Genomic DNA, 15,634 nt, shown 5'->3' on the forward strand with positions numbered 1-15,634 from the left:
GAGATTATCATGGCACAAACGTCAATAGTGAAAAGGAATTTTCCTTGAACAAAAATTAGAATTGGCGATAAATAAAAAATATTCAACAAACCAAAATACAATACAGAAATCAGCTATATCCAAAACCATCCGACGAGTAATCGATTTATTTGAAGATGAGGCATTTAGAAGTAAATATTTGGAAAAAGTATATCACACATTGCTAACAGTACCACCAACTATCGTAGATGCCGAAAGAGCGTTTTCGACAGCTGATAATGTTTTCCTAAAATTACATTCAAGGCTTAATGAGAGTACAATTGATGCATTATGTTTTTAAGATCACATTTCAAAAATTTGTAATAGTTGCTGAATGTCCTTGGTGCAAGGCAGATCAAACCTCCGCCAATCATATTCTTAAATGTTTAAATTTTACGATTTTTGAGATTTTAAGGGATCCGCTATTGTTTTTGGACTTTTTAGGGATCTTTGGTTTCATGGAGGTGGTATAGTGCAGCTATACCACTTTGGATCAGAAACAACAACACTTTATTGTGATTGAAATAAAGATGCTCCTTTACTTTTTTGTGATTTTTTTATAAACAGTTATAATTTATATGCTACAAATTATTTTTGTGATATTTACATTCTCTAATAAAACTGGTAAATAAAACAAAGAAACACCCGTGTTTTCTTTCTTTTCCTAAAATTTCTAATACCGGTATTGAACTTTTGGTCCGGTATTGCAATCCCTAGATGTAACCCATTTATCAAGGCAGTTTTTAATATATGAATGGGAAATGAATCTTTCTTCAGAAAGGGCACTCTGCATGTAGCGAAATAAATAGTAATCTGAAGGAGCAATATCTGGTGAATAAGACGGATGGAACAACACATTCCATCGAAGTAAATCTTAATGTCTCTTTCACTGGTCTGTAAACATGTGAGAACAACACTCTCATGTTGAAAAAATCTTTGTCGCGTCTTTCGCCATATTTTGGATATTTCTCCTTCAATACTTCATTTAAATCGATAAACTGTTGCTGACATTATTTATCATTGATATTTTATTCGAGTATTGCTACCAAGCCTTCATTTTGGTAGATTATCATATAGTTTGTCACGTGTATTGAAATGGACATATTTTAAACGCCGCAACGATTTGTTGGAAATTATATTCGATGGAATCATACTCACCATAAATGTTTAAAAGCTCTCGGTGCGTTTTCGTTGCAATTTTCTTTAGAATGAAATAATGTAATTTCTCTCAATTACTATTCCTTTGATAGGAATCTGGACATATTTGCTAAGCTACTTATTCATTTTTAAAATCATCAATTTTTAAAAGGTGTTACCAAATTTTTCAAATGCCACTTTCCCTATTTATTTATTGACAAACAGTACTACTAACTCTACCCATTATGAATGAGATTACTTATATTCGCACAGCGAATAATTATTATTTATTTTAAGAAAAGTGGAATAATAATAATAATAATAATTCCTCTTATAAAAAAAATAAATGGCAGGAATAAATCTCACCAATGAAAAATACATTATGGTAAGAAATTAATTACTTTCTGTCAGAGAAGAACTTCATCGCGAAAGCAATTGTATTTATAATAAGAACTCTTAACACATTAGCAATCTAAAATAACTTTTTATGACACAAATGAAATTTATTAAATCCTTAATTTGATCAATGATTTCAATTTTGGGATACGCAATAAATTTATTTTTTGAGGAAATAAAATTAAAAACACCTGAAATAAGAAGTAATTTATCATTAAATTCCTTAATAAAATTAGTAATTGCTTAAAAATTTTATCGCTCGCTTACACGCTTAAGAAATACTTAATATTGCAAAAATGTAATGACACATATCAGCTATGCAGTCAATACCACATAAACATGCATTTGCAGACGACACACTCACAAACCTAAATTATGTAATAATCTATTCGATAACGAAAGAGTTGATATTGAATGGGAAGTTAGTAGAAAATTCTAAATATTCTCTCCATGAATTATGGAAAAAGCATCGTCCGTTATTATATAATTTTAAGAAAATGTAATATAAAAGTTCTTTAATTATATATTTCGTATGATGTATAAATGTTGATTCAAGTTTTAAAAATTTCAGAAACAAAAGAGTGGAAAAAAAAAACATATAAAATTAAAAACTTTTAGGGCGATATCAAAAAATTAAATATTTGTCATTATTTAACGTTCTTGCATTGTTAGATTGTAGATCGAGAGATTCGTCAGAAAATTATAAATCTTTCGGCAAATTAAAATAAAAGGTATATTTAGAGAAACACTTGTCAGAATAATAAGTAATGAAAAAGGGAACTATATCACTTAATAGATACCAAAATCACAAATGCAAATTTATGTAGCAGCTTTAACCACCCACTTTTAAACTCTGGACTTTGTTAATATACCTAAGAAAAGCTACATTTATAATCTTTCTTACTTGAAAAAATATCAAATTAGACAGATTTATGCTTTATTATTACTAAAACCTTATCTTATATCAAAATGGAGATTCCATGAGTGCAGCGGTGCTCAGATTTCAGAATTAGTAAGAGACTTTTGATAGGATCAAATATTTCTTTAAAACTGCAAAGTAGCTTTAAAAAAATTAAAGCCTTCATGGAGGAATAGATAAGTTCATTTTTACTAACTCGTATACGTAGTATAGAAAAGGTATAGAAACCATAAAAAAATTCGAATTCGAGATTTGATGAATTTCCACATTTCAGACCTACATGAGTTCGAAAAATACATTTTGGGTAAACGTCTGTCTATCTGTCTGTGACAAAGATAACTCAAAAACGATTTCAACAGAAAATTTGAAATTTGGTTTATGGGTTTAAAATCAAATTGTATTATTTCATTATCAAATCTTGAGCAAAATCCGTTCAGAGAAAGTCTGTCTATCCGGCTATTCGAATAAAATATAAAATAATAATTACAAAACGAAGATCAAGATGTATAAAATGCGATACACAGATTTAACATCTGCAGGGGAAACACCTAAAAAATTATGAAACTACGGTATTGAGGACGACGGCGTTAGTATGGTATATATTTATTCTTCACAAGTAGACATACAAGCATATAAGTAATTTTAGAATAACAATAAAATAAGGTGATGCCACTCAAGCTAAAGTAATTATACAAAATTGTTTGCTTGCTTGCTTGCCGCAACATACGGGTTGATTGTCTGCCTGCCTGTACTTTCAGTAATATTTATAGACTATAATTCAAAAACGGAGTGCCTTAAGTATTCGAATTTGTTATGGAAATTTGTGATTACAAGTGAAGTTTTGTGTCAAATTTTTGGTCCGATCTATTGAGAAAAACGAGTCTAAAACACAAATTCAATTTTACAGACTGGATCAAACTTCAAAAATGCCGCCAAGAATAAAACGACAGATTTCGTAAAAATGCTAGGTTCACGCCAAAAGTTAATATTTCCTAACTATTATACTTGAATGCGTTCTTTGGTATAACAAGTTTATCAGAGAGTATGCGAGAAAGTTTTGGGGAGACGTATTCCGCTGATTCTCTATGAAGTTTTTCTACAGGTAATAGAATTGTGAACGAGAAAAAAAATCTTTCATTCAAGCTTAATAGACAGCATTAGTAATCTCCAAGTAGCTGAAAGATCTAATGTAATAAAAATTCATGTATCTGAAAGATCTAACCATCTTCTAATCCTTATAAAATCCTCTGAGGTATCTCACAATATTTTCTGTTCAATTAGCATTTCTGACACAAACACATGAAGTTTCCCTTTTGGTAAAGGTTGAATTTGAATTGCGATGGTATCGCATCTTTTTAATTGACATACATTTTTACATGGATATCTCACATCACAGTTGCCAAATTTGGTTTAGTAACATTTTTTTCATCAACGACATTGCTTCCCCTAAAAGAAATAGAATGGATTCTTTTAATCTGAGGACGTCCTGCGAGCAATAGATTTTGTCTGGTCTAATGCCTTGTTCTTTTAATCCTTGTTAGAGAAATTATTTGCTCTGCAAATCACATATATTATCATGTTTCCATTCGTATTTCATCTTATTTTTTGGATTATTATTCCTTTATTTATTCGATTTTTTAAAGTTAATTGAAAGATTTTGTTAGATATAATACCATGAAAACCCTAACTAATTGTGAAAAATAATTTTCCCTTCTAGTGTCTAAGGGCAACTATTGAAAATTAAACTATTTAAAGATTTGGACGACAATTGTATTCATTATGAATAACTTCTTTGTTCTAATTTAATTAGTCAAATAAAGTAGCTAAATTGGAAACCCACCGTTAGAGTATAAATGTAGCTACTCCGAACTCCACCCGTTTTTAAAGAGATGTCTTAAGTCTTTCACATTTTCATGAATAACGTCAGCTGTAGTAGGATTTGAGACATTCTATCCTCCTGATATTCTGTATCAGACACGCAAATGTATCAGGTTATACGAAACTGATACAAACTAAGTGTATCAGGTATTCTGTATCAGTTTTTGGACCTTATTGATATACAGACTAGTAATTTCCTCGACTTCATACATTTTCAATCGGGTTATACTATATTAATCTGATACAAAATATTAGGTAGATATAAACCGACTTCTCCGTCCTGCTTTGGCAACGCTATGAACTTGCAAGATGCTTTCTTAACTGTATATATTTCATTTACATCCATTACTGCTTTTCATTCCATGTAACTATGCATAATACATGGAATATACTAGTATAATACTTCTCCTATACTAACTGTTATCAGCCGTCTCTCCTTTTCACCTCCCATCCACCCATCAATCACTGTCAACCATGGCAACCGGCACATTACTATCAATATTTTTTTTTCCGAAGAAACGAAATCCCAGTTTGGAGTTATATTCATATAAATATTAGGTACCAGTCTCAACACAAATCAGTGAGAACCGATATTCATGGGGAAAGAATCAGTTGTATCCAGTACAAAAGCATCGACCAGATATTAGTATCAAATTATATTTGATACAGCAAAACTGGACATCAAATAAAGTCTAGGCTGCAATGAGACACTTTACAGAACTTTCAAGTACATTATATACACTTTTATAATTAAGATCTTGAAGTTCCATTGTTTTATTTTTTCTCTGACCTAAAGAGAAACAGCTAGTAGTAGTACCAAAATTTTGATTTCAATATTCGATGGTCTTGTGTATAAAACATTACTTTGACTTAAAAGCCATTCTTATTATCTAGCCTCATCTTATCTACTACCTCATCAAAATAAATATCGTCCATTGTGTAGCTTCCAGAAAGGATATTAATTCAGCCCAAAAAACTAAACCGCCTTACATAAAGATGTAATTCAGGATAAATGCAAATATTGATAATGATATATTTCACACATAGAAGGAAGGATATCTTCTTTAATGACACCTTACAGAGGCTAAATCTCATTCTTGAGACAGTTAAAATTTGTAACAGTACATTTAACTTACTTCCGTAGACAAGAAACTTTAGGTATTATCCCTACAACTAAATGTCTGCTAGAGTGAGGCCTGGCGATTGTCAAGGTCACTTAATCTTATATTCTCGGCTTCTTACTCGGTCCTCAGTGAATGTATCTAGGATGAATGCCTTGACGGAATAAGCAATGTGAGATGGGGCACCATCCTGCCTGAAGGTGATTGCAGGTAGCGCAAGTCTTCACTGCAAAGCAAATATAACGCGGTCTCGCAAAAGCGTAAGATACCATTTTGCAGTTTTCCGATCGGATACAGGACAACGCTTTTCAAAAAAGAAAGTGCCCAGATATAAGAACGTGGTGAAACCACAACAAGCAGTCACACGCGGAGAATGTAAGGGGTTTGATAGTGCACTCATGAGGATCTGATGTCGCCCAAATACAACAAATTTGCGTATTGATTCATCATGCAATGAAAAGTAAGTTTCATCTGCCCATATGATTGGTCACTTTGGGTCTCCTTCTACGTGCAAGGCTTGTCTTTCATCGGAATCTGTTGGCAATAATTGGTGACGTATCTTGTACGGATGCAGTTTCAAAATTCCGTGCATAATGCATTGGATCGAAATCCGAAATGCATTTCCGAAATCCTCATTACTATCTCAGCTTCATGTGTACTGCTACGTCCCCTCTGATATCTCGTCTGCTGAATTTACCATGACACTTTGTACAAAAGTACGCGTTTGTACTGATGGATGGTCTATTACTTTGTGGACGATCCTTCAAACGCCCCATTTCCTCAAAACAGCGTACGAAATTCCGTATCTCATTCAATGAAATAGGGCTTTTATTCTCCCTGCATCCTTTCACCGTTAAGGGATTTTTCTCATTGCTTTAGTCGTAGATTCACGGCTCTTACAAAAAAGTTTAACTATTAATGCCAGTTCCGGTGCAGATAGTATGCTGGCATCATATTATCCATTTCCAGTTCAGAGTTTCGGAGCTATCCTGATTTGCATAAATCATCTCAGTTTCACGTTTGGGCGCGATCTATCGGTCATTTTTTAAATCATTTTTAAAAGGAAATAAACCGGAGACGTTTTTGAACAGATTATCGAAATTTTTGTCGAGCATTACATCTTTATTTTGATTTTTTTAAGTTCGCATGAATTTATGGCGCATTATGTAGTTGTATTCTAAAGATGACCTAACAAATTTCGGTGATTTTAGTCATTCCATTAATGAATTACTGCATGTCGAAAGACAGTCAATGCTTTTACAGATTTGGTTCAAAATTTGAACATTTTTTTTTATTTTGGATACTATATCTGTATATCTAATTTTAGCTACCTCACTCATTGTGTTTTGGAGTCATCGAGTTCACTTTTAATCGAAAACCTCACAAAGAGACAACCAAATTTCCTCAGAATGGATTTCGTTCAAAATTTGATAGAAATGTACAAATGTGGTCGTTAATCCGTATGCCCAATTTCAATTGTCTAGTTCAAAGAATTTTTGAATTATCTTGTTGATAGATAGATAAATATAATTCCAAAAATGTTTTTCTTACTCAAAGAGGCCTAAAACATGGAGATACGTTTAATTCTTAAGTTCAAGTTTGTGATGATTACAGTACTTCCATTATACTTCATATACGAGAAAATAAAAAATAAAAACATTTTTGGTGCAAAGATCATTTACTAAAATTCATCTAACTTGCCATGATTCTGAATTATGTCTATATGTACATGAATGGGGAGACAGAACGACTTCCTATTAATTAAATTCAACATAAATCTACAATGTTAGTTAAAAAAACCACATACTTTTTTTTTCTTTTAGTTTTGAATTACAGTGTTTAGAGACGAGCGAACAGATAGATACAATTCCAAAAATAATTTTTCTAATACAAAGATGTACAAGCAATGGTAAATTAATTAAAATTTCGAATGTGACTTTATTTCGAAGACTTAAGAATGTTTTCCTTATTAAATTATAGAAACTCAAACTTTTATCTCATTTTCATCTGAGAAAATATTCTTGTATGTCCATTTCTCTCTCTTTTTTTCTCTTATATCTTCCTAGTAACACTTTTGTAATTGTGGTCATTAAAAGCTAAATTAAAGGAACTACTGGACTACTAAAGGAATTACTGAAACTGAATTTCTGGATAGATTATATAATTTATCTTACTTACATAGAATAAATAATTCAGTTATTTTGAATCGTTTTTTTATGTCTAAATAAAAAAAAAATTCTGAAATTTTTTAAATTATTTTTTACAATACTATAAAAAAAGAATCATATTTGAATTAATCAAGATTTTTCTCATCGCACATGAAAAAAATTAAGCCGTCGTAAGAAGAGCACTGACTTTCAACATTACACTTCTGATATAAGAGATAAAATTTCATCTAAAGCAAAAAGAGAATTTTAAATTCTCCCGGGTAAAGTACTTTTCCAAAAGCATATACGTGATACCCGATTTTGCGCTTGGAATATGATTGATTTTGTTGGATTAACAACCCGTTTTGCTAGATGGAACGAAGCCTACGGGAAACGGGCGTGAATATAAATGGACGATTTGGTTGTTGATGTGTGCCTGAAGAATATTCTTCGTACGTGAATTTTACCAGATCTTTGCACTTGAAAAAGGGAAAAAAAAATGTTTAAAAGTTGTGCAGAGCGATGGCATGATGGAAAACTTTTCCTAATTAAGAACCCAAATTTGTTGAGTTTGATTTATTTAAAAAAATATTATCGTGAAAAAATTGGATTTCAAGATTTCGATGGTTTTTGGCCTTTTTCCGAAGAAATGGCTTTTGAATTTTTGTCTTGAGGTTTTGAGAACAATAACTCAAAATCCGTTGAATGAGCTTGGATTGTTGCCTGTGACCCAAAATTCTAGATATGTATCAAAATTTGGACCAAAATGGGTCAAGTGGAATGAGTACTTTTTCCAAAACGTATACTCGGTCACTCTTCCAAGATATCGGTTACTGAATTATATTTCTTTATCTGTCTGTCTATATGTTAGTGCAATAATTTTTAGTTTAGTTTTGTTTAGTTATATTAACACCTCACTGTTAAAGCAACACTAGGCTATGTTGAGACGGACCTCGTCATTTTGAACCGTGGTCAGATGACGAGGACAACGCTTGCTCAATAATTTTTAAGTAACGATAATAATTTATGGTTAAAAGGTAAGGAAAAGCCATTATGTATGTCCTTGTATAAGTATCTCAAAAATACAACAAGATAAATAGATGGTATTTAGCATGAAGCTCTTTCATTAAAATTATGTTTGAGACTAAATCCATCAATGGAAATAAATACTTTTTATCCACTCTATTTTCTCTATTATACCACAACTGAAATGAAATTACACAAGATAGTGCTATATTTAAAAGATATTTCACACACATATCTTAGCAATCACTGTCAAGAAAAATATCATGAATATTTTTTTATTATTATTCTTATTTTACATGTTTTCTTCTAATGACTTCAAAAGAAAACATAATATATACATTTTTTATTGTGTGATATTTATTAAAAACAATCTTACGTTTCGCATTATAGCTAAAAAGAATATTCAGCAATCTGTCTCTGCATCCTTTTTGGAAAATACCTAATTTTGTTACTTGCTCATAACTTGTTCAAGATATAAATTAAAATACAGTACTGTGCAAATTATTTGGGGCAAACTCCATTTTTTATAAATTTTTTCATTTCTCGGGAATTTTTTGCCTCAAATCGGTTTAAACTGCATTTTCTTACAAAAAAAGGGGTTGTTCTTGGTTAGTCTAAACTGGTTTTACCATGTGATCATCACATGTAGAGCATTTTACCATCAGTTGTGTTTCAGTTGCTGCAGGAGGTTGATTGTGTGAATTGTCTAGTTCTAATGCATATTAAAAAATGTATATATCACTCCCAGGTAAAAGACTAGAATTGGTATCCTCAGTCAGCCCACTTCAATAACAGTGAGGGATATTACTGCAGAAGCTGGAGTTGGAAAATTGAGTGTTTCAAGGATTATTAATCAGCAAATTAAGACTCTTTCGTTTTGGGACAGTTTCTCCAAAACGAAAGAGTAAATGTGGATGCAAAACGCAATACAACACCTCAGAACGAAAATTTCTTGTAAAAAATAGTAAAATTCACCCTCGCTAAACAAGTACAGATCTTCAGAGAGAATTATTAGCAACTGTTGTGAGCACTGATTCATCAACTTTATGACGAAGGCTTATTGAAGCAGGGGGATGGGTAGGAAACCAGTAAAAAAAACAGTTGTTAACACTTGCAATGAAGAGAAAACTTTTGTATTGGGCCAGGAAATATCAATCCTGGACTGCACAAGACTGGAATAAGATTGTATTCAGTGACAAAACATTTTTTTGTGCAAGGGATTCAATCAACATTTGTCAGACGAAGTGCTGGAAAACCCATCAGAGAAAAACATCTTAATCAAAAAGTTAAGCACCCTCAAAAGTAGATATTTTGGGGTCATTTTGCAACTGTGGGACTTGGCAGCTTAGTACCAGTTGCAGGAATGATGAACTCTAAAAAATACATTTCAATACTAGAAGAAAAAATTGTGCCTCTGATGCAAATGTTTGCTGGTGGTGTTGGCGTCTTTCAACAAGATCTCGCTCCAAACCATCATTCCAAGGTGGTATAGAATTTTTTTCAAGAAAAGGTATTAACAGTTTTGGATTGGTCTGGTAATTCTCCAGATGTAAATCTCATCAAAAATTTCTGGAGCATTGTGAAGAAACGTGCGAGTAAAACGGACTGTTAAACTAAGAGAAATATGATTGAGAATATCATAAAAGTTTGGTATCATTTTGATGACGTTAAAAACGTATAAATTAGTGGAATCCATGTTAAAACGTGTACAGGGTATCATTAAAGCTACTGGAGAACGTATTTGCTACTAGATTGCTATACCATGCAGGTAAGTGAACCTATACTAATTAAACAACAAAGGTGAAAATTTTTGTGTTTGTCCCAATACTGTAATTTTTTTGTGCTTGATCCAGTAAAAGAAAAGAAACACGACGACCAATCTTACATTGTTGCGTAAGTAATTTTAAAAAAAATTAATATGGAATATATCTTGGTTTATTTACAATAATAATTTCCAAAGCAATCACCTGAAAACATTAAAATTATTAATCGAATGCTATGCTATCGAAATCTATCTGTCGAATATAGTTCTGCAATATTTTAGTTTGATATCACAGCTGAGAGTAACTGATTTATTATTGCATATGTATTATTACTTTTTTTTTTTACTTTCTTGTATACGATATATATAAAGAGAGAATTTTTTAGTCCTAAAAAAATCGACTCGAAATTTTAATGAATCTCCCTGACTTTGAAACAAATATTTCTGGAATTATGTTTGTGTATCATAATATAAAGCTGGAATTCGAATTCGATTTCGAATGCTGAAATGGGTAACAAACAACAAGAAACTGAAGAACAACAGAATGTATTTAAAGCTGCGAGAAAATCTTGAGGTTTAAACTTTAAGAAATGAAGTAAAGGGTGTCCTAAAATTAACGACGGATTGGAATTTGCCACCATTCATGCAGAAAAGTGCTGGAAACCCTATTAAAATAATTTGATAGCTAATAACTTAGAATTAATAAAAATGGAGCGCGGTAAAATAACATGTTTTCATTGTTCAAAAATATCAAAAAAAAAAAAAAAATTAAAGTCTGCCGGCCACAATTTGAAAATTTGAGAATTACTCTCCCCCCCCCAAATTGTGTAATTTAACCCCGCTGGGTTTCTTTTTATGGAGTAATTTGAAGTGAAAGATCTATAAGTATGCGTCAAGCCCACAAGGACGCGTGCATTGAAGGAGGACATTCAACGCTGCGTCAACGAAATGCAGCCACATTTAAGCAAAATGGGCATGGAAAATTTCGACAAAAGTGTGTGCATGTGCAAGCAAACCAGTGTGTGTGGGGGGGTCATTTTTCCCATGTCGATACATAACCCTATCCAATGTACTTTCCAGTTCAATAAAAATGTAACAATTTAAATAGAAAAAAAATTGTTTTTTATTTAATTCAAATCTTTAGTTAACACGTTGCTCTATTGCGTAGCGCGCCATTTTTACCATCTAAACTATCAGCTGTCAAATGCGTTTTTTCAATAGGGTTGCCAACACTTTACTACGAAAATAGAGGCAAATTCAAATCTTGCCTTAATTTTGGGACACCTTTTATAATTAATTATAATTCTGAATCTGAAATTCTTGTTAGAATAGGATCAATAAGGACAATCAATTGAAAATTGATTGAAATTTATCAATTGAAATAAGAACTTAGAGATATCAGCTAAAATGGCAGAATTTCGTTTGATTCTAAAACCATTTAAACCTTTGAAAAGTTAATTTGTAGCCAAGATTTAAATCCTCATAAAAGATTAAAACGTGTCGTTTATGTATTATTTGAAAAATAATACACTGGCATATAAAAAATTAAATTTTGAGCCTGGCTTGGTTTTTAAAATTAGTCGAGTGGTGTTATTAAAATTGTTATTTATATTATATATGCATTTTTAAAAATTTAATATAATGGAATACAAAAAATAAAGTAAGAATTTTAATGAGATATTTCGGCCAGAATGTAAGAAAAAAAAGCAATTCTGTTGGTCTAATCACCCATAACTCCATGTTTCAGAAATTCTAAACAATTAAATTATATCCGAGAGAAATACAGTCGTCCCAATCCTCCCTGTTGAGAGGCTTCTGAGAATCTAAAACGAGATTAACTTAAATCGTTGCATCAACATAACGAGCTTATTCACAAAAACATGATATAAAATGCAGTAGTGAAAAAGTTAAAAACAGGCCGTATGCAAGAAAACAATTCTCCGATTTACCGAGTACAAATTTTATTAACTTATATGTAGCTATCTCTTAAAAAGATGGAGTATTTTTTTTAGAAGAATTAAAATAAACTTATGAATAATTTATTCCCTTCAGAAGCTTCTCGTGCCTTTGTTTTGGACACAAATGTTTTGTACTGGAATTTCTTATACTAGGCGCCTTTGGCGACTAGTTTTTTTCGCCAAAGTTATTGACTTTTCAGCCAATTTAACGACTAACATGAATTGCATTAAAAATTAACTTATTATTTGTTACAACTGAAAGACTTATTAAATTGAATCAGTTTACTACAAATTATTGGGTAGCAAATCTTAATCGGGTGAAAATCTTAATTCGGGGTTAATGTCTAAAGAAGACAATTCTTTAATCGTAATTTAAATGCTGTTAAAAGCATGCGATTGAGTTTTTTTTATAGATGAGTTTGAATAAGTAAGTTTTAAAATTTATATTAAAAATAAAGAAAAGAATTATGCGGAAATGAAACTGATATAATTTAAGCGACAAATTTTTGATTTTTAAGGTAATTCAGAATTCTTGGGAAATAAAAGTTTTGGAAGATATGAACATCGGTTTTAAATAGGCAAGTCATAATGATCATCTACATGGAAACGGTTAGAACTATTTTAGTGTGCTTACTTTAAACTTTGTTTGATGCTTGTTTCTAACATTTCGATTTTTTTTTTACATATTCTTTCCACTAAATAGAGTTTTTACTGATATGGCAAGCGCACATCAAAGAAATTCTAATTGTATTCTACAGCTCCAATAATTAATAAAGCGAAGTGTTGAATTAAGTGCGGCTGTAAAGAAGCTTAGCAGAGAAGCAGTCTGAAATGTTTGCAAGACACTTTGTTTACATTTGATTGTTGCCATTCGGCAAAATTAGTAAGAGATTTCTGTACCATGGACGTTGGCGCTTTATATATATATAGACACGATTTCTAAACAACTGGTGAAAGGGGTTTTACATGCTTTTTTTGCATTGTAAAGTGATTAATCGGAATTCGGTTGCGAATGTTACGATAAATTCTTTAGTCCGTGGCATCGCAGCATAATACTGTTTCAGGCCTGATTCGTTAGATTGTTATATTCTGTGCTTAACTAATTTTAAAGCAATAAACAGAGAGAAGGACAACCTAAAAATTTACCATGCTAATAAATATAAAGATAGAAATTATTCTGTGAATACATTTTTTTCCCATCATAACTGTAATAAAAGCACGAGAATGAATGATTTAGTGAATAAAAGTAGTTTGAGTTCATTAAACAATAAAAAGCATTGCCACAAATTGTGGCTAAAATTAATTTTGAAAAATTTATGAAACTTTTTTTTTATCAATATGAAGCTGATGCCCTTTTAGGACATATCTTTTAAGATAAGTTTTAAGCTATTGAAATTCAAAAATTAGTGAAGAAAAATGTTAAAAAGATTAATTTTTAACTAATAAAGAATCTAATTAAATTTTTATAAACTATTTTTAATGAGTTCCAGTTATAAAAGAAAACAATTAAGTGCCTAATTTGATATCTCAGGGTCCATCGGCTTTCTCAAAAAAAGATTTTAAATCAGGCATAATGAAATTTACAGACTCCATTGTAATATTAAACGTTATAAACATTATAAAATTTAAAAAAATAAGAATAGAATTTCTTTATTTCTGTATGAAAGATATTTTATCCCGAATTCTGGTAATGCAATTTACAGTGAGTGTCAAATAAAGTAAAATAATTTTTTAATTGTACATCTAACCATAAATTGGAGCATTAACTTGATTTGATTAACTTAATTAATCAAATACATCTAGAAACACATGCTTTATTGCGATTTTTACTTTCTGGTATATAAAGTACAGGAAAGTACTGTAAAATTCGAACTCCGAACTTTGACGAATTTGAATTTAAAAATTTCTAATAAATAAATTCAGCATATAAAGAATTAAAATCTCTCGAAATCATTTGTCTCTTCTGCAACATGCAAATTAAATTATGAAATTATACAGAACTCCGTAAATTAAATGTCGTAGCCGTTGCCAAAATGCATGAGAAATCTAAAGATATTCTTTTACTTTGTCGCATATAAAGTATAGAAGAAATATTGTAATCAACTAAAAATTCGAACACGAGATTTTGACGAATCTTCGCACCCTGAATGTGAAAAACACATTATGTCTATCTATCAGTCTGTAAACATAATATCTCTAAAAGGCTTTGAGATAGACGAATGAGATTGGACATAGGGTTTAAAGACCAAATTTCTAGATTTCTATCAAATTTTGAACGAAATCTATATAACACAGTCAGTTTGATTGTCAGATTATTCGATTACATGTGAACACAACAGCGGAATAGATAAAATTTGACAACAAACAGCGGAATAGATAAAATTTGATGCACTGGTTTATCACCTAAAATACAGATTCTTATCAAAACTTTGAACAATATCTGTCAAAGAGTTGACTACCTGTCGGTCTGTACTTTCGCACGCATGTAAAAACACAAAAATTTTCAAAATACATATTCGTGTGATCGATTCAGTAAAAATGTTAGATTCACTCCAAAGATCTATATTTCTTCACTATTGTTCACTTACACCATGCAAAACATTTGTGGCCTTATACAAGGTGCATAATCTTATGTGGGGTTTTAGTTTAATTATATTAACTTCCCATCTTTAAAGCAACTCTAATGCTGTTTTGGGACGGACCTCGTAACTTGGAAACGTGGTCAGATGACGAGGACAACACCTGAGCTGGCACCCTCCTCTTCAAGCTCCCACACCACACCAGCGGGACGATGTTTCGCCCGTGCGGATCTAGTTCACCGGACCAGTTTAAACGACGATTCTTCGGTGGAATCGGTTCTCCAACCTGAAACCCACCGGTTTTAAAGCCGATGCCTTACCATCGCGGCACCAGTTTTATGTGGGGAGGAGGGGGATAAGATTTTATTTGGAGAATATGCTAGTAGGATTCCGAGAGGCCATTTCCACTAGTTTTAGAAAATAAAAATATATTAAAGCAGCAGTGTTGTAAAATTTTAAAATCATCCGTTAGAAATATCTATTAAACAGTTGTACTAATCTTTTTAGTGCCCTATAATTTTAAAGCGACAAGAAATTTTCATACGTCTGGACTGCCATGAACATATAACCTGATATTTTCATATATGGGTGAATAAACAGGATTGAACAAAATTATGTTATTTCTCGCGATGCCACAGTCATATAGTACACGTAACTGCGCTTGTCAGCTTACTTAAATACATACTTTTTCTC

At 31.4% G+C, this 15,634-nt stretch overlaps 1 protein-coding gene across 4 annotated transcripts in view; it reads right to left on the reverse strand.

The window, feature by feature from the left end:
• LOC129960369 (lactadherin-like) overlaps positions 1–15,634 on the reverse strand; it is a 137,215-nt gene that overhangs the window by 56,792 nt on the left and 64,789 nt on the right. The gene's annotated exons all lie outside the window — the stretch shown is intronic.

This window comes from Argiope bruennichi, chromosome 2, assembly GCF_947563725.1.
Source record: "Argiope bruennichi chromosome 2, qqArgBrue1.1, whole genome shotgun sequence".
In the NCBI taxonomy this organism is placed as follows: domain Eukaryota; kingdom Metazoa; phylum Arthropoda; class Arachnida; order Araneae; family Araneidae; genus Argiope; species Argiope bruennichi.